Consider the following 26,228-nt stretch of genomic DNA (forward strand, 5'->3'; position numbering starts at 1 on the left):
CATAGCAGGTTAAGCCACTTCCTACTACGCTGGCGGTAGTAGCACTTCCTACTACACTGGCAGTAGCTCGTGCGAGTTTGATTCCCGGTTGCTTCACTTCCAATCCAGCTCCCTGCTAACGTGCCTGGGAAAACAGCAGATGATGTCCCAAACATTTGGGACCCTGCCACCCATAAAGGAGACTCAGATGGAGTTCCTAGCTCTTGGCTTTAGCCTGGCCCAGCTCCAGCTATTGTGGTCATTTGGGTAGTGAACAAGCAGATGGGAGATATTTCTGTCTTTTTGTCTCTTCCCCTCTGTATGTAAACTCTGTCTTTCAAATAAATAAGCAAATCTTTTTAAAAAGAAAACATTTGCTCTTGGCTTTTCTATTTTTGTTCTTATGTTTAAGAAATCAGTAGATTTGAGGCCTGAGTGATGGTGTTTTGCCTTTTTTGTCTGTCATTTGCCACAGTAGCTTTCCTAGAGGCATAATATTGGTTTCCAGGATGAGGGAAAAACGCACTGAGCTTAGGGCAAAGCAATCATCCCTTTTTAATCAAACACTCCTCTAAGTCACAGGAAACAGCCAAGTGTCTGCTATCTGGAGCAGAAGCTCTTAGTGTTGGTAAACAAGATTACAATGCAAAATGGATACTACAATCTCCTGTTAGAGAAAATGTGTGCATCCCCCCACCCAATTAAAAAAAAAATCATTGCTGTAAAGCACCATGGAATAGGCAGTGTTCTATGTTGACAATAAATTTTAGTAAATTTACATGCTTTTAAATATTCACCATCAAATGCCTTTCACATTTTTTTCATTTATTTATTTTTACTTTATCTTAAATTAAGAGAAATAGAGACAGAGAGATGGATAGGTCTTTCATCCACTGCTTCACTCATGAAATACCCAGGACTGGGACAAGCTTAAACCAGGAGCCCAGAACTCAATCCAGGTCTCCCAGGTTAGCAGCAGAAACTCTAGTACTTGAGCCATTATCTGCTCTCTGCCAGGGTGTGCATTAGTAGGAAGCTAAACTGCAAGTGGAATAGCTAGGACCCATACTAGGCACTCCAACTGGAATGCAGACATCCCAAATAGTGATTGAGCATCTGTGCCAAACTCCTATCTCTCAAATACCTTTGAAACTCAACAGATTTTTATTGCCACATGAGTGTTCTCAGTTTTATAAAGAAAACACACACACAACACACACCACAGTTAGTATCAACAGGTCAATGATACCATTCCTAATAAATCTATTTCCAATCAAAATGTAAACCTCTGAAATTCCAAGACAGGGAATTAGAGAACAACATACTGTGCTAGGATAAACAGTAAAAAAAAAGTACAAAGAGCACTCTCAGGGGAGAACTGGAGAGAAAATTGCACTGGAAATCCTAAATGGGGAAGGGGAACGCCACAGACCTGTGTGGAGAGGGTGCAGGTGAGCAGCACAAACATGAACGCAATGCACAACTGTAGCAGCCAAGAGCCAGAGTGGGCAGCAGCTTGGAGACAGAATTGAGACCAGACTGCAGCAACCTGTGGTGATATAGCTGAAGGGAGAGCATAGATGGAGGCCAGCAGTTGCTAGCAGTTGCCCACAGACCCAGTAGAAATAGAGGGGGCATGTTTATCCCGCCTCAGCTTCCCCACAACAGCACTCACTGCCTGGCTGAGTAATGGCAGGCATCATTTTGTGTTTGGGTGGGAGCTGCAGAAGGCTTTGTGCGTGCACACAGCAACTGGCTGAGACAGGGTGCTATCTTCTCAGCAGTACTGGTGGCAGTGCTGGAGAGAGAACATTTGGCCAGTGGCTCTTGTGTATGTATGTGATCCAGAGATTCTAGATGAAGGAAAAATCCACAGTGCCCACTGACTTTGAGCCTGTTGGGAGGTGGCTAGGCAATCACATAGGGTGTTGAGGTGCTCACAGCCTCCCAGGATCAAGACACCTCTGTAGGGCTGTCTCAGAGAACATCTGCCTCTCTGTTGACTGGACAGGCTGGCAAAGCAAAGAGAAACCTCAGCACCCAGTGAATGTGGGAGCCTCATGTGCTGAGACTGTGGGGACTCAGTGCTACATGAGAAGGTGCAGGGTGTAGCTGGATCTCTGGGCAATCATCAGGTGCAGCACCACACACTCAGAGCTCCTTCGATGCCTAGAGCAGGTCATTCCAGTGGGAAGTGTGTTCACAGTGAGGACTACAAAGATCATTTGTGTGGTTCATACAATGGTGCAGAACACAATGATGGCTAACACCTGGACAATGAGATCTATCACACCCCCACCTCAGGTGTTACCCTGGATACTTGCCCCACCTTGGAGCACTGACCAGAGTTCCCTGGCCACACCCTTGGTATTCACTGAAAGTGTAGACATCCCACTAAGCAGCAGAGGCATAGGTCAAAGATAAAAGCCATCAGAGGTAAAAAATAAATAAATAAATAAATAAATAATCAAATACACAAATTCCTAATAACAAATGCAGAAATTCAAGAAACAAGAATAAGGAAGACATCATGACCCCTACAAAGGAACACAACAGCATTTCAGTACTACAATGGGAAGATGAAGAGATTGAGGAAGTACTGGAACTGGAATTTAAAAAAAATTTAATCACGGGATTACTCAAAAGCAATCAGAAGCAAATCCATGAACTAAACAAAACCATTCATGACATGAATGAAGATTTTTTTCCCATGAAATTGAGATTTTAAAGATAAATTAAATTGAGATATTAGAAATGGAGAATGCAATAGATCAACTAAAAAATGTAGTGGAAACCCTTAACAGCAGATTTGGTGAGGCAGAAGAAAGAATATACAAAGTAAAAGACAAATTTTTGTAAATCCTAGTAATAAAAAAAAAAAAAAAACAGAAAAAAAACAAAACCAAGAGGAAATAGAAAACTTAAAAAAAAAGTGTTGGAGATTTATGAGGTACCATCAAATGACCCAACACATGGGCCTTAGGAGCTTCTGAAGTTGTGGAAAGAGAATGGATGAGAAAACCTATTTAGTGAAAAAATAGAAAGAAAACCTCCCCAATTTGGAGAAAGAAATGATATCCAAGTAGAGGAAGCACATATGACTACTTACAGAAATGACCAGAAAAGATTTTCACCAAGACACATTGTAGTCAAACTTTTCACAGTAAAACTTAAGAAAAGATTCTAAAATGTATATGAGATAAACACCAAATTACTTTCAGAAGAATTCCAATCAGACTCACAGCTGACTTCTCATCAGAAGGGAATGGTGAGATATAGTCCAAGTCTTAAAAGAAAAAAAAAAAAACTGTCAATCCAGAACACTGTATCCTGCAAAGCTCTCATTTATGAATGAAGGTGAATAAAGACCTTCCATAACAATCAGAAACTGAAAGAATTTGTCTTCATTCAGGATGTGCTGCAGACAGAAACACAGAATGATAGCCATCATTATGAAAGAATATGAAGGCAGGAAATCCAACAGGAAAAGTACAAAAGAAATGCAGTTAACAACAGGAATATTTATAGAAAAATGGCAGGGCCAAATCAATACTTAGCTGCAGTCACCTTGAATGTAAATGGCCTCTACTCTCCAGTTAAATGTACAGACTGGCTGAATGGATTAAAAAACAAGACCGGGCCGGCGCTGCGGCTCACTAGGCTAATCCTCCGCCTAGCGGCGCCGGCACACCGGGTTCTAGTCCCGGTCGGGGCGCCGGATTCTGTCCCGGTTGCCCCTCTTCCAGGCCAGCCCTCTGCTGTGGCCCGGGAGTGCAGTGGAAGATGGCCCAGGTGCTTGGGCCCTGCACCCCATGGGAGACCAGGAAAAGCACCTGGCTCCTGGCTCCTGCCATCGGATCAGCGCGGTGCGCCGGCCGCAGCGCACTAGCCGCGGCGGCCATTGGAGGGTGAACCAACGGCAAAGGAAGACCTTTCTCTCTGTCTCTCTCTCTCACTGTCCACTCTGCCTGTCAAAAAAAAAAAAAAAAAAAAAAAAAAAAAAAAACAAGACCATTCTATTTGCTGCCAACAAGAAGCACATCTCACCAGCAAAGATACATGCAGACTAAAAGTGAAAGGATGGAAAAAGGTGTTACTTGCTAACAGAAAGCAAAAAAGGTGTTGCCATCCTAATATCAGACAAAATAGACTCTAACATAAAAAAATGTAAAAAGAGATGAAGAAGGGCACTATGTAATGATTAAGGCATCGTTTCAACAGAAAGATGTGACTATAATTAATGTATATGTACCTAATTACAGGGCAACTGGCTATTTCAAAGAAATGTTAATGGATCTAAAGGGAGACATAGACTCTAATACAATAGAAATGGGGGTCAATAGAAATGAAGGACTTCAATACAATGCTTTCATCAATGGACAGATCAACTAGTCAGAAACTCAAGAAAAAAAAAACAGATATTAATCTACGCTATGGACAAAAAGGACATAACTGATATTTACAGAACTTTCACCTTATAGTGGCAGAATACATGTTCTTCTCATCAGTGCAAGGAACTTTCTCTAGGATAGACCATATGATAGGCAATAAAGCAAGTCTCAGCAAATTCCAAAAAATCAAAACTATACCATGCATCTTCTCTGGCCACAATGGAATGAAGCTGGAGATGAGCAACTCAAGAAACTTTAGATCATATGCAAACACATGAAGAATGAACAACATGTTCCTGAATGAACAGTAGGTCATAGAAGAATCCAAAAGAGAAATCAAAAAAATTCTGGAAACAAATGAAGATGAAAATACATCATATCAAACCTACTGGATACAGCTAAACTAGTGTTAAGAGCAAAGTTCATAGCAATAAGTGTCTACATGAAGAAATTGGAAAGATCCTAAATAAACAAGCTAATAATGCATCTCAAGGGCCTAGAAAAACAACAACAAACTGAACACCAAATTAGTAGGTTGAAAAATAATTAAAATTATAGAAGAAATAAGCAAAACAGAAACCAAAAAAGCAAAAGATCAGTGAAATGAAGAGCTGATAAAAAGCTGGTTTTTTGCAAAAATAAAGAAAATTGACACATCATTGACCCAACCAACCAAAAAAATGAGGGAGAAGAACCAAATCAATAAAATCAGAGATGAAAAAGGAAGTGTATTAACAGATACCAAAGGAAAAAAAATCACCAGGAATTACTACAAAGAGCTGTATGCCAACAAATTGGGAAATCTAGAAGAAATGGATGGATACCTAGACACATACAATCTACCAAAATTGAATCATGAAGACATAGAACACCTAAAAAGACAAATAACCAAGATGGAGATTGAGTCACCAATAAAGACCTTTCTAACAAAGAAAAGCCCAAGATGGCTTTTCAGCTGGATGGCTGGATGGCTTAACCACTGAATTCTATCTGACATTTAAAGAACTAATTCCAATTCTTCTCAAGCTATTCAAAACAATTGAAAGAAAGGGAATCCTCCACAACTCCTTCTAGGAAGCCTGTATCATCTTAATTACTAAGCCAGAGAAAGCTAAAACAGAGTAAGAGAACTATAGACAAATATCCCTGATGAACATAGATGCAACAATCCTCATCAAAATATTAGCTAATGGAATCCAGCAACACATCAGAAAGATCATTCACCCAGACCAAGTAGGATTTATCCCTGCTGTGCAGGAATGGTTCAACATTTTCAAATCAATAAATGTGATACATCAGATTAACAAACTGAAGAACAAAAACCATATGGTTATCTCAATAGATGAAAAGAAAGAATTTAATGAAATATGACATCCTTTATTGATGAAAACATTAAGCAAATTGGGTATAGAAGGAACATTCATCAACGCAATCAAGGCAATCTATGACAAACCCATTTCCAGCATCCTATGGAGTGGAGAAAAGCTAGAAGCATCCCCCCTAAGATCTGTAAACAGACTAAGTTACCCTCTCTCAACATTGCTATTTAATATAGACCTGGAAGTTTTAGCCAGAGCCATTAGACAAGAAAAAGAAATCAAAAGAATGCAAATAGGAAAGGAGAAAATCCAACCATCCCAGTTTAAGATGGCATGATCTTTTATATAGAATATCCTAAAAACTTCACTGAGAGACTATTGGAATTATTTAAAGAGTTTGGTAAAGTGGCAGGATATAAAATCAATGTGGAAAAATCAATAGCCTTTTTATACATAGACAGCATCATGGCTAAGAACTTTTAAGATCAGTCTCATTCAAATTAGCTCCAAAAAGAATCAAATATCTTGGAATCAATTTAATCAAAGATGTCAAAGATCTCTACTATGAAAATTAACAAAAACGTTTAAGAAAGAAATAGAAGACATTAAAATTGGAAAAATCTTCCATATTCATGGATTGGAAAAATCAACATCATCAAAATGTCCACACTACCAAAAGCAATTTACAGATTCAATGTGATCCCAATCAAAATACCAATGACATTCTTCACAGGTCTAGAAAAAATTATGCTAAAATTCATATAGAAAAACAAGAGACCCCAAATAGCTAATGCTATCTTATACAACAAAAATACAGCCTGAGGCATTCCAATGCCTGATTTCAATATATACTACAGGAAATTTATAAAACAGCCTGGTACCATCACGAAAACAAACTTGTGGATGATTGGGACAGAATGGAAACTCCAAAAATCAATCCATGCATCTACAACGAACTTAATTTTGACAAAGGAACTAAAATCAATCTCTGGGAATGTGAGAGGGAGGATGAGGAAGGGTTGGAGCACAGGTGGGAGGGAGTTGGGGGAGGGGGAGTAAGTATAACAATATTCCTAAATCTATATATATTAATACATGAAACTTGTATACCTTAAATAATTTTTTAAAAAATATAAAAAATAAAATAAAAATGTCTCTTTTAGCAATCTGGAAATGTAGCACTACTTTATAAACTTCAGAATTTATGGGCCAGAGCTGTGGTGCAGCAGGTTAAAGCCCCCACCTGCAGTGCTGGCATCCCATAAGGTCAAAGGTTCGAGTCCCGGCTATTCCACTTCTGATCCAGCGGTCTGCTACAGCCTGGGAAAACAGTGGAAGATGACCCAAGTCCTTGGGCCCCTGCACCCATGTGGGAAACCTGGAAAAAGCTCCTGGTTCCTAGCTTTGGATCAGCTCACTCTGACCATTACAGTCATCTGGGGAGTGAACCAGAGGATGGAAGACCTCTCTCTCTCTCTCTCCCTCTCTCTCTCTCTCTCTCTAACTCTATCTTTCAAGTAAATAAAATAAATCTTAAAAAAAAGAATTTTATGATCCTTTCAGACGAAGAGAAGATCGTTAGTATCACAGAGGAAAGAAAACCATATTGAGGGCCAATGCTGTGCAGCAGCAGGTTAAGCTGCCATCTGCAGTGTTGGCAACCCATAAGGGCACAGGTTTGATTCCTGGCTGCTCCACTTCTGATCCAGTTCCATGCTAATGTCCCCAGGAAAGCAACGAAAAATGACCCAAGTGGTTGGGCCGCTGCACCCATGTGGGAAACCTAGATGAAGCTCCTGACTTCTGGCTCCTGGCTCAGTCTGACCCATTCCTGGCCATTGCAGCCATTTGGAGGTAAAGCTGCAGATGAAAGATTCTCTCTCTCTCTCTCCCTCCCTCCCTCCCTCCCTCCCTCCCTTCCTCCCTCTTTCTCCTGACTTTCAAGTACATAAATCTTTATTTAAAAAAACACACACTGAAAAGGCCCTTTTCCTCACTGTACTCTTACATATATAATTTCAAAAAGTGAAAAGTTCCTGTTAGAAGCTGATACTTTTGGGAAAGATTCCCATCTAAGCAAGAGTCCACCAGGAAATGGAGTAGATGCTTATTTACCAGCACAATGAGTCCAAAGCTTCTGGTGGAAATATTGAAAATATTAACTATGCCAAACACTAAAAATGTCATAATAAGATGCTAATTTCAGAGCAGACACTTGGCCAGATGCTTAGCCTGTATTCCTGTCCCAGCTTGGCTCCTGATTCCAGCTTCCTGCTATCGCACCCCTAGGAGGATACACTTGGGATGATTCAAGCATTTGAGCTCTTAACACCCATAGGGGAGATGCAGATTGCATCCAGAGATTCTGACTTTTGATGACCCAGCCCTGGCTCTTGTAGGCATTTGAGGAGTCAACCAGTTGATGGGAGAGCTCTGTATGTCTGTCTCTATCTTTAGCTCTGTCTCTATCTCTGTCTCTATCTCTGTCTCTGTCTTTGTCTCTAACTCTGTCTCTGTTTCTGACTCTATCTCTATCTCTCTTTTTTAAAAAATTTATTTTATTTATTTGAAAGACAGTTACAGAGAGAGGTAGAGACAGAGAGAGGTCTTCCATCCACTAGTTCACTAGTTCACTCCCCAGATGACCACAATGGCTGGAGCTGAGCTGATCTGAAGCCAGGAGCTTCTTCTGGGTCTCCCATGTGGGTGCAAGGGCCCAAGGACTTAAGCCATCTTCTACTGCTTTCCAGGCCATAGCAGAGAGCTGGATCAGAAGAGGAGCAGCCAGGACTAGAAGTGAATCGGCACCCATATGTGATGCCAGCACTTCATGCACTTCAGGCATTAACCTGCTATGCCACAGCGCCAGCCCCATCTATCTCTATCTCTGTCTCTATATCTTTTTTTCTGTCTCTGAATCTCTATCTCTGAATCTCTGTCTCTGCTTCCATCTCTGTCTCTATATCTCTGTCTCTATTTCTATCTCTTTCTCTGTCTCTATCTCTTTCTCTGTCTCTATCTCTCTTTGTCTCTGTCTGTCTCTGCCTCTATCTCTACCTCTGTCTCTATTTCTATCTCTGATATTCTGCCTTTTAAATAAATTAGATTTTTTTAAAAAGATGTTTATTCATACTCAACTTTTTACTCTAAAACTGGACCTCAAAGAAAAAATACTTCAATTCACAAAACAATGCACATTTCACTGTACATGACACCTTAACCCAACCTTGCAGAGCAAGTGACTCCTTCCACCATATAAACATTACCTAAGAATAGCATGTGTTCTTTTTTAATGGATCTATTCAAATATAGTTTAACCTCCTCTACTGAATGAAGACACTAATGCCAAGTTAATATATAAACAAACAGTACTTGTTCTTATCAGGGCCAGCTGTTAATATGTTTAAATTTTTGTCAGAAAATATGAAATTAGATTTGAAAAGAAGTACAAATAAATATAAATAAATATCACTCTAATGATATAAAACATACATTTTCAGTTCTCAGTTTGCCGAATTTTCATTACTACTTTTCTCCTCTGCATTTTGATGTCAGAGTCTCTTGAAGAATATTCATCAGGATTATTTCTAAAATTTCTTTTTTTAAAGATTTATTTATTGATTTGAGAGGTAGTTACACAGAGAGAGAGAAAAAAAAAAGGTTCTCCATCCACTGGTTCACTCCCCAAATGGCTGCAATGGCCTGAATTGGGCCAATTACAAGCCAGGAGCCTCTTAAGGGTCTCCCACACTTGTGCAGGGACCCAACCACTTTGGGCATATTCTACTGCTTTCCCATGAGAAAGCATAGAGCTGGATGGGAAGAGGAGCAGCTGGACATGAATGCCCCCATATGGGATGCTGGTGCCGCAGGTGCAGGCTTAGCCCACTATGACACAATATTGGCCCCATTATTTCTAGAATTTCATTACCCACTCAGGTACGTCACAAAAAAAGGATATTTGAGTAAGATTACGTCTTAATCAGGCTGAAATGTTAAGCTGGCATGTTAATATGCAGTAACTGAATGAAGACAGATGTTTTATGCATATACTAAACCTGAATTGCTATATTGATTGATTAATCAAATATTTATAAGTATTACTATGTATAGAGTTGCAAGGCTGTGGACTTATGATACAAAAATGAATAATGCATTTCCATTTTTATTTTTCATATCCTCAAGTAAATGGATAGACTGATTGTAGTGACTGGCATGTAAGCAGACAACAGTTACCATCCTTTGTTACTATGGTACGTTCCAGAAGAGACATGGGGTGAGAATTATCCACTTGTCTATGAAGTACTTGCTTTTGGCTTTTATGAATATGTAGGAGTTAACTAATCAAAAAGATGGCTTCCATTCATGGGATAATACATATAAAAGCTCTGAAACCACTTGGAGACTTCAAATGGATTACCAGAAATTAGATAGATATGAGTTTGTGGAGGCAGGTGATAATAAGATGCTTGACATGAGGTGTGAAAAATGGAGGCACAGACTAGACCATGCAGGCCTTGAAATAGAAAATATCCTTTATCATCTGGAGCTACCAACAGCTCGATTAGGGTTTCAATGATAATCATATACGCCTTTTAAAACCAACTAGCACTTCAGTGTTTGTGGTGTGGAGCAGTGAATTAAGCTGCCATCTGTGAAGTGAGGATCCCGTTAGTACCTGTTTGAGACTAGGCTACACTACTTCCTATCTACCTCTTTGATAATGCACCTGGGAAAGCGGTGGAAGATGGCCCAAGTACCTGGCTCCCTGCCACCTTCATGAGAGATCAGGTTGGAATTCCTGGCTCCTGGCTTCAGCCTGACCCAACCCTGGCTTTGTGGAGATTTGGAGAGTGAAACAGCAGTTGAAAGATTCCTTCTCCCTCCCCTTCCCCTCCCCTTCTCCTTCTCCCCTCCCCTCCCCTTCTCCCCTTCCCCCTCCACTTCTCCCCCTCCCCTTCTCTACCTCTTCCTCCCCCTCCACCTCCTCCTCGCCCTCTCCCTCTTCCTCTCTCCTCTTTGTATGTAACTCTTTCAAATAAATAAAAAAGAATATTTTTAAAAAGCTCATTTAATTCAGACATCACAGTGTTTACAACAGAATGAAAATTCCAAGAAGAGCAGATTGGAAGCTGTTCCTATACATGCAGGTGTAAGATGTCAAGCATCCGCTGAGAGTGTGGCTGGCAATAAAGTAGGCAACATATAAAACAGGCACAACCCAAATTCATTCCCACCTTCTTAATGAATCAAATGTCTACAAAATTACATGTGTGAACCTGAGGGGAACAAGAGGGAGGAAAAACAAAAACAACAAAAATTTGAACTCGTGTAGAATGCAAAGTATGATCATGACACTGTATAGATATTGCCCCTTACAGTTGGTATAAGCCCCTACCACAAACTAAAGTGAGAGGAATACTGTATCTGCTACCCCTGACCTTGATTTTCTAAAAACAGCCTGTCACTTCGCTTCTGGTACCTTCATTACTTCTTCCTCGATTAAAACCCAATCCCTATTAAACCCAAAAGGCAAATAACAGGAAAACGAATTAAAAGGAAATATTATTATTCAAGTATTTATTCAGCAGTTTATTCAAAAAATCTCACAAAAATAAAGTATGACAGCAATACAGAACATATAAAGTGTTTTAAAACAAGGTTTTCATTTTAGTATCAGAATCATTAAAATATTGCTCTCCTGTTATAAGATAGCAATTTTCCACATTTGCTATTGTTGGTTTTTTTTTTTTTTTTTTTTTTTTTTTTGACAGGCAGAGTGGACAGTGAGAGAGAGAGACAGAGAGAAAGGTCTTCCTTTGCCGTTGGTTCACCCTCCAATGGCCGCCGCTGCAGCCGGCGCACCGCGCTGATCCTGGCAGGAGCCAGGAGCCAGGTGCTTTTCCTGGTCTCCCATGGGGTGCAGGGCCCAAGCACCTGGGCCATCCTCCACTGCACTCCCTGGCCATAGCAGAGAGCTGGCCTGGAAGAGGGGCAACCGGGACAGAATCCGGCGCCCCAACCGGGACTAGAACCCGGTGTGCCGGCGCCGCAAGGTGGAGGATTAGCCTATTGAGCCACGGCGCCGGCTTGCTATTGTTGGTTTATTAACAAGGAAGGAAAGATTACATTTTAGAAATAAAGAACTACATAATTTGAAGGCCATTTGATTTTTTTTTCATTTTTTCTTCCATCATACAGAAATCATTTAAATAAGTTACTCCTCTAATGGAAACTGCCAGTCAGGGTTAAAGTACTTTAACTGTCAAGTTATAGAAATTTAAAATCTACCAACCAAAGCAAAATATCTGGTATAAAAAATTCAAACTGTCTCAGGCTGTAATTGAGAATATGGGAGGATTATTTACTGAGAAATGGAAAATGAATGTCTTTGAGTACAGTTAGATTTGATTATAAATGTGCATTTCTGTAGCTTAAAAGGTCTCCTTTGTGCCGACATACTGACTCAGAGTGTAGACATCCGCAGAATGACTGCACAGAGCCCATGTGCCACAGGGAAACAGCCAGTGCTAAGGACCAATCTGAATGCTGTCTTATTTCAAAATGATGTCACTCGTGAATGCTCAGTTTTTGGATAATTGTTTATAATATAGTTTAGTCTTTGAAAATTTAATATTCACTGATGCTTTAAATATTTCATTATTCCTTAGATAAAATGCATTTTAATATTCGAATGATCAAAATAATTTTCTACCCATGTGATACCCACCAAACCACCACCTCTGAATTTTTTCTAACAATGTCTCATGTTTTGAAGCAGATTTCTGAGATTGATTAAAATACATGGAGGCTTGAGGGATGGCTATGCTTGAATTCTTTTCATTTATATGTCTATAAATTCACCTTAAGAACCTTCCAAAGGAAATTGGCACATAATTGACTTATTCAAAACTCTTACAGGCTTTCTTTTACTTGTTTTAGTATATAAAGTTACTACTCTGCAGTCATAAACATTTCAGATTTTCTTCCAAGATATAATTATCATTTTTAGTAGAATCACAACTTCTACCATTTGCTTTAAATGTATTTTTTAAAAACTGACTCAGGGCACATGTTTAGCCTGCTGTCAAATTGCTCACATCCCATATCAGAGTACCTGGGTTTAACACCCAACTCCAGTTCCTGACTCAGCTCTTTGGTGATGCAGACCCTGGGGGCCATAGTGTTGGCTCTAGTAATTGATTTCCTGCCATTTATGTGGGACACCTGGCTTGCATTCCCATATCCCAGCACTGGCCCTTGTCTCGTCCAGGTTTTTGAGGGTATTTGGGAAGTGAACCAATGACTGGTGGCCTCCCTCTTAAACAATAAAAAAAAAAGTTAACAGAAATTGACTTGGTTTGACTACTCACAGAATCTAGTAACAGCATGCTGTCAGATTTCATAGGATGTTAAACATATGTAGAATTTAACATGCTTTTAATGGTGCAAAATGAATGGAAATCCCTCTTCTCTCTCTAGTGAGGCAAAAATGTGGGGAATCAGAGGATAAGATCTATGGGTTCTACATGGAGTGGACTCAATCATTCCAGATTTACTCTGACAGAAGTATTTCCATCAAATGTGGAGGCCCTTTTGATAAGAATCTCTTTGAGAAGGTATCAAAACTTTCTGAGTCCAAATAATACCAAAGTTAAATTTTAATAAGTGGAGAGCAAACAGAAGCTCAAATAAAGAATGCATTTTCCTTGCTTACTGTTTTGCTCTGTAAGAAAGAAAAGAAAATGTATTGCGTGTCAAACTTACCAACCAAGTCTTGCTGGTTATGGTTCTGAACTAGAATTGCAGTAATCACCATATTTCTACCTCTCTGTTTGGAGTCAGCTGAATCTTAAACTGATTTTCAGGTAACAAAGCCTCTATTAACATCAGGAAAAAAAACTGTATTAGTACCTTCAAGAAGAGTCAAAAGTCAGACGTGTCCCTCTGTGTGAGAAGGCATAGTTCCCAAAGTGAGAGAAGTAATAATATTCAGAGAGGCTGAGGGAGAAAGGCCAATTGAATTAGGGAAATGGAGAACGCAGTCAGAATTAAATTACACTGTAAAACCTGAGGCTGACTGCCCCTTCTTTTCTCTTACAAAGGAAGATATTGATCAGTTAGTCTCAATCTTACCTTGTAATGCCTTCACAGGAAGTCAAGAATGCCTAACGTGTTGGGGCCCCTACACTGTTGGACTATAGAAGACGACACAGTAACCAAGCACTTTGTGACAACATTCATTTCCTGTTGATCTTGTAGGTTCTGAGTGAAATCACAGTGGAATGCTGATGGGAGACTAGCAGGTTATTGCCAGCCATGGTTCAGACAGGATGGTATTACCCCTTTCTGACTTGGAGAATAAACGCATTGTTTCTATCGTTAGCATTCATTTCTTTTTTAAAAAAGATTTATTTATTTTACTTGAAAGTTAGAGTTAGACAGAAAGAGAAGGAGAGGCAGAGAGAGAGAGGTCATCCATCTGCTGGTCTACTTCTCAACTGGCCACAATAGCCTGAGCTGCGCTGACCCATAAGCCAGAAGCCAGGAGCTTCATCTTGGTCTCCCATGTGGGTGCAGGGGCCCAAGGGCTTGATCCATCTTCTACTGCTTTTCCAGGCCATAGCAGAGAGCTGGATAGGAAATGGAGCATCCGGGACTTGAACCAATGCACAAATGGGATGCTGGCACTGCAGGCCACAGCGCCAGCCCCTAGTATTCTTCAGTTCTATGAGAGGCAAGTGGCTAAGTGAAAAGTAGAAATTGAAAATGTGATTCCTTCTAAATGATAGTAATTTTTTCTGTGATGGTATAGCAATTAACAAATAGCTAATGAATTTTAATAACCAGCATTGTGCAGAGATACAAAGGAAATGAAACTAAAAAACACTACAATCACTTAGTATCCATTTCAGCTATATTAAAGAATAAGGCAAAACATATAATTGAATGTTAAACATCTATGATCAGAATTTCCAATAGTGAAGAGTTTTAATGCTTGTAATTGTTTGGAAAAATGTTCTGGAGAAAATTAAGACTTGAAGAAAACCTGGGAGAAAATGGAATAAAAGAGTAAGCTGATTAGGGACAAAGGCAGCTGAAAAGAAAGAAGCCTCACTCACCTCAGTAATAGTAAAATAGCATAACCAAAAGGAAGGACTGCATTTCCAAGGGACGTATTGAAGGAAAATTTCAGTAAAAATGTGACAGGAATGGCAACAGGAGCAGACTTCAAAAGTCAGCAGACAGAGAGGAACAAAACCCACTGCGACCCCCATAGTTACCATGGTGGCTCCCCAATAGGAAAAAGTAAGAAGAAATCATCCCAGCAGTCCCCACCGTGGCCCAGACTGGCACACTAGCTATAGGGGAGAATATCACAGGCCTGGCTACTTCAAATCCAGCTTATAGAGCTCACTGGGGTTTCAGTGACTACTCAGCTCTGAAAAAGAAAGATATTGCTTCCCTCCGCTCCCAACGTGCAAGATTCTGAGCTTCTGGGGTAGAGCCCCTACTAACCTCTATTCTGACTTAAAGGACAGCAAACAACCTCAGTGCTACAGGAAGCTGCCAGACCCAGAGAACAGGGCAGAGAGCAGGCCCCCTGCACCCTGTAGCGGAGAGAACTGTGGGCACAAGCCCCAGAGCTGTACTCACTTGCTCTGTGCCATCCGGGGGAATTCCACTTGGCTTCTCCAGGTTCAGTACTAGCAGTAGCCCATAAAACGTCTGAGAGGACTGACCTAAGAGATTCCCCTGTGCATCTCTTAACATATGGTGAAGGATGCAAAACATCACCCTTGCACGCCCTGAAAATCTAAGGTTGTCCCAGTCGGTACTGCAATCCCTGAGATAACTCACATTCACTTGCAGAACCTGAGAGACCTGTTTACATTCCTCTGCTTCAGTCTGTAAGAACTCTGCAACACAATTGTCTTACACCCCATGAAACTTTGAGGATAATGATCCCTCTTCTTGTACCTCCAGAACTGCACCTGTTAGTACTAGATTCTGCATGATTACCAGAATCCACCCTGTGGGACTAGAGGAACCCACCTGCATTGCACCATTGCAGACACACTTGCCAGAGAAAAAGCCCCAGTGTATTCTGGAGTCCCATTCACGTCCTGCAGTGTGGGGACTATGGTTTTGGAGGCTATAAGCCCTAGTACCAGTTATACTGTCCCAGTAGGGCCTTAAGAAGTTTCCACATCAAAGAGTCCCAGAGCCACAGCTCTTGATGTCACAAATCCCAGCATTACTCAGTCTGCCAGGAGAGAAAAACAGACAGCCCCTTCTGTGTCCCTTAGCACCAAATAATGAAAATCTAGGCATCGCGATCCCTAATGTGATTGACACCCAACTCTCTGGGGACTGAGGATACACATGTTAGGGAGCCTATGTTCACATCAAGGTCATAATTCTAATTATATGAACTGCTGCAGACTAGACAGCTGCAGAAATTGTATACAGTGCTGACGACGTTGATTAAAATTAAAAAAAAAATCACTCACAGTTACACTCCGGACTTACTTAGAACCAAAGCCAAACAACAACTTTCATTGCATTTGAACACAAAGGTATATTCCAATGAAATTTATTCCATAAAAAAGAAGGGAATATTACACTAGATAAGCTAGATGAACAGATGTCCATGTAGGAACACAGGAAACAAGAAGTTAGGAAGCATAACATCTCCAAAAGAATACAAAATTCTTCAGAAATAGTTCCTGATATGAAGAAAATCTTTGAAATGCCTGAAAAAGAACTCAAATTAGTGATCCTAAAGAAATTCAATTAGATGCAAGAAAATACAGACAGTTTAAGGAAACAAAAAAAATCAATACATGATATGAATGAGAAATTCAATAAAGAGACAGAAATCATTAAAAATAATCAAATAAAATTTCAGCACTAAAAACTACAATGAAATAAAGAATGAAGCTGAGAATAGATCAAATAGAGGAAAGAATGAGTTATCCGAAGTACAATACTTTTGAAATAAATCAGTCAGATAAAAATAAAAGAAAAATAATCGCAATGAAGGAAAAAAAGTATATGTAACATAGAATGGCATTAAGTAAACAAATATTCATATTGTAGGGATATCTAAAGCAGACAGAAAGGAAGAAGTCTTCGAGAACCTCCTGAATGAAACAATAGTTGAAAACTTCTCTCAAGTCTTGAAAGAGACATGGACTTCTAGGTACAGGAACCTCAAACAATTTTAAGCGGTTTCAATCAAAAAAGACTTTCTATAAGACATATTTTGGTTAAATTGTGAAAAGCTAAGGACAAAGAGAGAATCCTAGACTATGACAGAAAAAAATGTCACTTTACATTAAAAGGAAAACCCAGTAGACTAACATCAGACTTCTCAGCAGAACTCCTAGAGGACAGAAGAAAATGGGACAATAAATTCAAGGTCTTGAAAGAAAAAAAAAAAAAAACTTCTCACCAAAAACATGATATACAACAAAGCTATCCTTTAGAAGGGAAGGAGAAATAAAGTGTTTCCTAGACAAGCAAAATATATCCAGAATATATCAGCAACTCAAAAAAACTCAACAACAACAACAATAAAAAGCAACGAATTCAGTTAAAAATTGGCCAAAGGTCACAAATGGCAGTTCTCAAGAGAAAAAACACAAATGGCCAACATGTAGATGAAAAAATAAATTCAAGATCACTAGACGTAGGGAAATGAAAATTAAAGCCACCATGAGATATCACCTCACCCTGTTAAAATGACTGTTATCAAAAAAGACAGAAAGTAACAAATGCTGGTTAGGATATGGAAAATTGGGAAATCTTTTACACTGTTAGTGGGAATGTAAATCAATACAGCTACAGTGTATGGAGATTGGAGATTTCTTAACAAACTAGAAATGGAACTTCTATATGATCAAGCAATTCTACTACTGTGCATATATTCAAAAGGAATGAAATACTGCATCAAATAATCCACCCTGTTTATTGTCATACTATTCACAACAGTCAAGATACAAAATCAACCAAGATGTCCACCATCGTGTGAATGCATAAAGAAATTATGGTATACTTGTGCAATTGAATGCTATTCACCAATGAAAAGAAAAGAAATCATGTCATTTATGGCAAAATGGATGGAATTAGAGGCATCAAGTTAACTGAAATAAGTCAGGCAAACACAGCATGATCTTCCCTCATGTGGAAAAGCTAAAAATCACTCAATACAAACAGCAAATTTCAATTATTAGAGGTTGTGAGAGGGATAGAAGTTTTTATTAAAAATAAATATCAAAAGTTGGATGTGGTTTACGTACTGTGACAAATACACTACAATGTTATTAATAGAATCTGGGGCACAGTGTATATGGGAAGTCTTTGAACAACTCAAATTATTTTTGGTAAACTTAAAATTCTTTTGAAATAAAAAGTTAAAAAATATATGAGAACCCTCTCTCATGCCCACTCCTCAAAAACAAAAATTGACCTCCGCCTTTCATCATGCTCTCTTTCAAAACAGTTTCCTTCTTAAATGACTGAGCCAGGACACACAGCATTGGGTGACAGTTCCTCCCTGTAAAGTCTCTGCATCAACTTCCACACCTACATCTCTAGAAAGCACGCTTTCTCTTTCCTTTGAGGCAGAATATTCAACAAGATTTTATTCCCTTTGATATGAAATAAAACAACATCAATTGATCTCTTATCCAACCAATGTGGAGAAAATGGACTTTTATTATGTGGAAACTGACATTTATTATTAAATTCTAGCTTGTGTTCTGAGTTTTCATTTTAAAGTGCTTGTTTCAGCTTTTCAAAATAGTATTCATAAATAAGTGTTACCATCCCTGTGTTGTTCATGATATTAAAGCAACAATAAGTTAAGAAATTCTGGATAGAATACTCTTCCCTTTATCTCATGTGTTTTCATCATAAAGAACATAAATTTTGAGGAAAAGGGATATTTTCACAGATAACCATATCTACCTGATGGTGGGAAAAAGAATACCACTTAAAAAAAATTTTTTTGACAGGCAGAGTGGACAGTGAGAGAGAGAGACAGAGAGAAAGGTCTTCCTTTTGCCGTTGGTTCACCCTCCAAAGGCTGCCGCGGCTGGCGCACTGTGGCCAGCGCACCGCGCTGATCCGAAAGCAGGAGCCAGATACTTATCCTGGTCCTCCACTGCACTCCCTGGCCACAGCAGAGAGCTGGCCTGGAAGAGGGGCAACCGACCACTTAAAATTTTTCATGAAGGTAATTTCTTGTACAAAACTTCTTAAAATGCTCTTTGTGCAGCATCATTGAAAAACCAGGTCATCTACATGCATACACCTAGCATCTGATGTAAACAAAATAGACATGAGGACCATCCTCCCTTCCTAAATACATGAAGTTCTGGGTTCCAAGTAACATTACTTGAAAGCATTTTATTTTAAACATGTTCTATTTTTATGAAATAAATCTTGTTAAGCAAAGAGAAAAGTATTTTAATAAAATATATGTCATATTCCTTAGTATGGTGATGGATATTGTGATGTGATTCTACAAAAAAAAAAAAAGAGTATAGGCTGTTTCCCAAATGCACTTAACTCTTAAAACCAATTTTAGGGGTAGGAAACATAGGACATCTTAAAACTATTAACAGCTAGATAAAACAGTAGTATTTGCTAAAACCAAATTTTAGGGAAATAATCTTAGGAGAAGGGTTGGAAGACCTGGATGTCCATTTAAGGTATTCCAGAAGGATGTTAGCTTGGAAACATGAAGAAGAAGAGGGAGAGAAATGGGGAGGGGGAGGGGGAGGAGAGGGAGAGGGCATCTGCATTAAAGCAGGGCTAGAAATATGTCACAAATGAGTTGTTTCTCTAATTTGCCTTCTCATAAGAGGTTGGTAATTCTCTGTAGAACAGAGCACTATTTTCTTTCTTAAGAGCCCTGGGATTGCTCGAAGTGCAATCAGGAATGAATAGACTGGGGTATGGAAGAGGTTTTCTTTAGTACTCTGGGGTACTGAGTTGTATCTTCTTTTATTGGAGAAAATTTGCCTAATCCTGGCTGGTTGTTTCTTCAGGATGTGCCTGTGACTGACTTCTTTAATAGCTAGTGGGGCTGAAACGAGAGTAATCCGGCCCATGTTTCAGCTGCAAAGTATCAAGAGCAGATGCTGTTTAGGACACTTGAGATTGACAGCACAGGAAGATGAAATAAAAGCTCTGCATTAAATTTTTTCTTAGCTAAGGGTAAAGACCAAAAATAAAGACTGGAATTTCACCAAGGATGGCCAAGGAGTAAATGTAAAGACATTCTGGATGAAGTGCAAGGATCCACACAATACTTTCCAGTTGAAACAAGGCAATATACTTTGGACAAAAACTCTACTGAATGCAGGTTAGTGAGAAGAGGCACGGCCTGAATCCCCTGGATATCACAGAACTGAGGCTAGACAGATCAATCCCCCCTAAAGAGGATTCAAGAACTGGGAAATGTTTCTGTGACTCATGTGGAAACCTCAGCATCATGAAATCAAGGAACAGCCTAGAGATCCATCAGCCTAGGCTGATCCATCAACTAATCTGATGCCACAGTTGAATTTATGCAAGGGGTTGCAAGTGTATGGTTGAAGAATTTTTCCATATTTCTAATCAAGGGCTCATTACAACAGATGGTAACTTCCCAGCAAAGAAACTTGATTATTCAGTAAATAGCTGACACTAAACATATACATGAAATCTTTTAATCCAAGGGAAAATGAAAAGTCAAACACATTAATTAGTTGTTTTTTCCCCAACTCTTTATTTGCAATATTAACAAGAAGCGTCTCTTATTATCCTCCTCCTGCCAATCTACAGCTAAATATGTAATATAAAAAGGCTTTACTCTGAGCCATATATAACTACTACGGGACACACAGGCATATTTCATGTTCTTTTTGAATATGTGTATTTTGGTTTGATACTGATTTTATTATAAGGCAATGATGGCTTCACTTAAACCTACAATGTCAAAGTCGAATTTAGTAAATTTAATTGTCATATCATTTTAGAATACACATTTTAACATGAGTCATAACCAAGTTGAGAAGAACCTGTTTTAAATTGCTAGAGATTTTAAAAATAAGTGTTGTAATTATTTTCTGTTGGGGTGTGTGGGAGTGTTTTCCATACCCCAGTCTATTCATTCCTGATTGCACTTCGAGCAATCCCAGGGCTCTTAAGAAAGAAAATAGTGCTCTGTTCTACAGAGCAATTACCAACCTCATATGAGAAGGCAAATTAGAGAAACAACTCATTTGTGACATATTTCTAGCCCTGCTTTAATGCAGATGCCCTTCAAGGATATTGTTTCCAAATGCATAGAATTACACTAAATCTCGGAAAGCAGCAGGGATATCTGTCCCATGGAAAAAGATGCACACAGAAATGTGTTTACAGAAAATGAAAAGGACATAATTTGTTGAAGAAAAGTTCAATGACTGAACTCCAAAAGATTTTTGTGGCTCATTGTTAGGCTCTCAATTTCTAGCTCATTATAACAAAGAGCACATTTTTCCATGTTTGAAAACTATTATATTCTATTTAAATGTATTTCATTTATATTCCCCAAAACAGCTGTTGTCCCTTTAAAAAGCAAAAGCAGATTGAGAGAAAACACAAAGACTTGTAGACACAGCAAGGAGTTACAAGACATAAATTAAGAGCCATACTACACCAAAGAAAAGTGATCAGTTCAGAAGCACTCTGACATCACCTAGTAAAGTGGTGTGGTATAAGGTAGAACCTGTCTTTGATTACATAAAACATAAAATACACACAAACACACACACACACCAAGAGGGAGAGAGTGTGCATGCAACAGAGAGACAGAGAGGTAAAAAGTGTTCTTCTAGGCAAGTGCTATCACACGGGACTCCGTCTGCCCTCCAAGGAGAATCATTTTCTAATTTTCACAAAGATCCACCCAGGCCACCAGAATCCTTTAAACTGCTGAAGGTTTCTTGACACCTTTTGATGCTGGAAGTGTAGAGTTTGCTTGTGGCCAGTGCTTTTCTAATTAGTGGTGTAGCAACAATTTGAAAAGCACTGAAATTAGTCACTAGATCTGGATTCTAGTTCCTCCTCACCATCACTACCCGCCCTGATCTTCAGCATTCTCATTAAGAATATAAAGTCACTGCCTTTCACTTACCACAAAGTGTGACTGAATGTTTTAAATGAGATAAAAATAATCCTATCAAAACCTGTAATGTATCATGGACTTTACTACATAAACAAAGCAGGAGACATAAACCCAGAAGGGGGAAGACAACTTTTCTTGAAGAAGAATGAGCTTTTGCCCCAATAAAAAGATAAAAATTTTTAAAATAAACATTTAAGAAGGGCCAAAAACTAACTACTTTGATTTGATGAGTACACATCATATACAGATGTAGAATTATCATATTGTACCCCATAAATAGGTACAATACAAACTAAAAATTAAAAAGCTAAGGATCTGTAGAGCAAAGCAAGGACTTTTAATTCCACATATTTCCAAACTCTCAAAAGTCAAAACCAAAACCTGAGAGCCAGCGTTGTGGCATAAAGGGTTAAGCCACTGTCTGTGACACCAGCCTCCCATACGGGCGCTGGTTTAAGCTCTGACTGTTCCACTTCCAATCCAGCTCCCTGCTAATATGCCTAGGAAAGCAGCAGAAGATGATCCAAGTCCCTGTGCCCTTGCACCCACGTGGGAGACCAGAATGAAGTTCCTGGTTCCTGGCTTTGTTCTGGCCAGAGCCAGTCCTGGCTGATGTGGCCATTTGGGGAGTAAACTGAAGGATGGAAAATATTCTCTCTCTCTCTCTCTCTCTCTCTCTCTATCTCTCAATCTCTCTCCCTCTAATAAAATTTTTCAAAAATCTTCATAAAAACTAATTTGTGGCCAGCACCACGGCTCACTAGGCTAATCCTCCACCTGAGGCACTGGCACACCAGGTTCTAGTCCTGGTTGGGGCGCCAGATTCTGTGCCGGTTGCTCCTCTTCCTGTCCAGCTCTCTGCTGTGGCCCGGGAGTGCAGTGGACGATGGCCCAAGTGCTTGGGCCCTGCACCCGCATGGGAGACCAGGAGAAGCACCTGGCTCCTGGCTTCAGATCAGCGCGGTGCACTGGTCGCAGCGCACTGGCCGCAGCAGCCATTGGGGGGTGAACCAATGGAAAAGGAAGACCTTTCTCTCTGTCTCTCTCTCTCTGACGACTCTGCCTGTCAAAAAAAAAAAAAAAAAAAAAAAAAAAAACCTAACTTGAGCATATTCTTGAACAATTTTTAATGTCAAGAGTCAGGTTAAGTTACAAATTGTATCATCTTTTACTTACAGGGTCTCATATATATAAAACTTAATGATTTCTCAAGAAAAAGAACAACAAACAGAAGACAACAGAGAATTTAAAAGGTGTGAAAGAATTTCTCATCTTCTCAATGAACACAGACTTCATTGCAAGCAAGAGTAGAGAGACGTAAATTAATATTTTCTCAATTTTCTCAGTTACATTGTCCTTATCCCAGTGTAAATACCTCACCAGGATGAGTATTCCAAGACTTAAAAATTCATAAGGCTGCTGCTTATCAGATGCTTAAACAACAAGAAAGTGACCTATTCACTAGCATCAAAGATGTTACTGTTGAACTCCCTGTTTTAATATGTGAAGAAACCAAAGAACTTTCCAAAGCAATTTTTAACATATTTGATTTGCAGTTTCCCCAGTTTAAATCATATGCAAAATATGATTGTATTCTACTATATTAAATAATTCAAGAAACTATTTAGACTAATATCCCCTGATTCTAGTCTTGGCTCTTTCTTACTGACCATTTAAGAGCCACCAAAGTGATCTTTCTAAAATGAAAATCAGATCATCTGTCTCTTCTGATTAGAAACTTTCCCAATGAAGTTTTATTACCTAGAACAAATGCCAAGCTATTCAGTTTGGCATAAAATTCTCTCCTTGATTTGACCCATAAATGCTCATTTTCATCTCACCCCACCAACCTTTATAAGCCAACACTTACTGCTCCTGCCAAATTGGATGGTTTACTGTTCATTCTGGACAACACCTGCTCTTCTGTGTGTCTTGATTACCCTCTTAGCTTTCTTTATGCTGCAAAATTATTGTTCTTTTTTCAAAACTCTACCCAGATATTATCTTACATAGAACATCTTCAAAAAGTCTCCAAACAAACTTAATTTTTCTCTTCTGGGCACTTCTTCCATACATTTACACACTTGTAATCTTGCATTTTTATCTCTGTACTCCATTTACTAGATTATGAATTTCTTAAAAGATGAACACTGTAGTTTCCCATGTCTGAAGCAATGCTTGATTTGTTAACTTGTTCTATAATATCTGTGTAGATGCATCCATAAGGTACCACTCCACCAGTATCTCACTTGTATTCTAGTATTAACTGAATCTCTTTAGCTTTTTATCTTCCCCTAAAGTCCTTACACTTGTTCTCACTTCTGACTTAAGAGTTTTCACAAGTTTTCCCTGAAATCTAATTCCTGTCAAGTAGATTTACTGATTCTCTAAAACTGATTCTATTATTGTCTGATTTTCTATTTGCTAGCTTTGGCTACAGTAACAAAGCTCCAAGTCTTAGTAGCTCACAACAAAATTTATTTCTCTCTCATATTAAATGAGGCTGCAGATTTGCTGTAGGGCAGAGTGGATATAAGGGAGCTATGCTCCATGTGCCTTCAAATTGCAGGATTTAGAAAAAAGGGCAACACTTAATCTGTCTCTCTAGAAAAAAAGGCAAGAAAAACAAGCAATAAATTCATTACACAATCATATTTCTGCTGAAGTTCACTCACAGTCAGAAAGAAAGTTACCTTCCTAATCTAACAGCAGAGTAAGGAACTATGTTCTACTCTACCTGCATGGAGGCTTGGCAAGAGCAAAGATGACTGCACCTATCATACGAGACAATAGATCATTGGTCTCCATAGTACAATTTATTACAGAAAACTTAAAGTATGCGTACTCTCTGCAATTTCATCAGAACATGAGCTGTCAACTGGCAGTCCAGCTAAATCTGCAAACTTCCTGGATCTGATGACTCTATCTTGAGCACCACCAACATATAGGAAGAGTATGGCCAGCAATAGAGCATAAAAGCTGAAGCACATTCTTCTGCCTGAATACAAAAGAAATAGAATCAAAATTTTTAACAAGGATATTTTCCAATCGGTTTTCAAATACTTGATCTCAATGGTGGGCAACGATGCTAATAATAGTCACTATCAACTGGTCTTTTCTTGGTATTAAGTATCATGTAGGAACTTTAAAAAAACTATGCTTTATAAAATTAGAACAAATTAAATAGTCTCAATTGAATTTGTTGTGCATTCAGACTGTTCATTGTCTCCATGTCTTTGCAAAAGGGAGAAGAGTTCTGCCAAATATGATTATTTTATTATTTTAAACTTAACCTTCCTGGTTAAGGAGACCCTTGACATCATTTCTGTATCTTTTTTTATTTAACTGTAAAAGCTTTTGATTCTAACTAAATTTTATCTATATCAATCCATCTAATTCAAAATTGCTATGAAACATAACAAGCTTACCAAAATAAAGAACCCCTTCCACTCATTAAATCACACATTTATACAAATAGAATGACCCATTTACCTGGGAAAGATATTGGCCATGTAAAACTGAATAGAAAAGACTGTCACATTCTCTGGTACATTCTGAGAGGGGACAAAATATATAATTTCATTATTTATATCAACTTCTTGGTCATCTTAGGTTGTACACCACCATTTCGGAATACAAATCTGAAATTGTCTACTTTTGTAGTTTAATCCAGCCAATTAAGTCAGTAATTATTTCTTTGCTTCTAGATAGGTAGCTCACATGATGATATCTCAGGCCAATTCCATTAAAGTCCATACACTTTAAGTAATGAAAGCAATATCATTTTCAATCACTAAGAAGTACTCCTTCCTTAAATTTCCAATGTATGTGATTAACAACACATACACATATACACACCTCATGTGTCTGAACATGTTGTCTTAGTGGCCTGGAGGGATGTTGTCTCTCTCTCTCTCTCTCTCTCTCTCTCTCTCGCTATATATATATATATATATATATATATATATATATATATATTTAAAATCTTCCTATCCATTTTAATTTAACTTAAACCAAAACACTGGAGTGAGGAACAGAAAAACAATAACTAATATCTATGTATGTGAGTATCTATGAAAAGTTTTCTTTCATCTTTATGTCATATCACTTTTAAGTTAGATTGAGTGCCTGGCATGTACCAGTATCTACCCTACACAAGACTGAGCATCTTCAATACAAACCATAAACTTCCCTATATATAGCCTCTCCTCCTCCCATAAACACATAAGAGCTACTCCTCTGTATGTGAACCTCCTTGTTCTGGTATTATACTAAGCCCCAGAAATCCTTTTAACAACTGTGTCATTTCACTTCTATGGCCCCAACCTGGTAAAATTCAACTTTCATAATCCTTGAGACCCACAACTTCATAGG

The 26,228-nt window shown here is 38.8% G+C and overlaps 2 long non-coding RNA genes across 2 annotated transcripts in view; both read right to left on the reverse strand.

Moving 5' to 3' along the window:
* The window catches only part of LOC127492772 (uncharacterized), a 357,154-nt gene that overhangs the window by 271,093 nt on the left and 59,833 nt on the right, over positions 1 to 26,228 (reverse strand). The window lies entirely within an intron of this gene.
* Positions 10,762 to 13,885, reverse strand: LOC103349558 (uncharacterized). Its single transcript, XR_517735.3, has 3 exons — positions 13,826 to 13,885; positions 13,604 to 13,690; positions 10,762 to 10,968 (listed from the first exon to the last, which is right to left on the reverse strand). It is a non-coding gene; the product is annotated as an uncharacterized lncRNA (long non-coding RNA).

This window comes from Oryctolagus cuniculus, chromosome 14 (genome assembly GCF_964237555.1).
Source record: "Oryctolagus cuniculus chromosome 14, mOryCun1.1, whole genome shotgun sequence".
Classification (NCBI taxonomy): Eukaryota; Metazoa; Chordata; class Mammalia; order Lagomorpha; family Leporidae; genus Oryctolagus; species Oryctolagus cuniculus.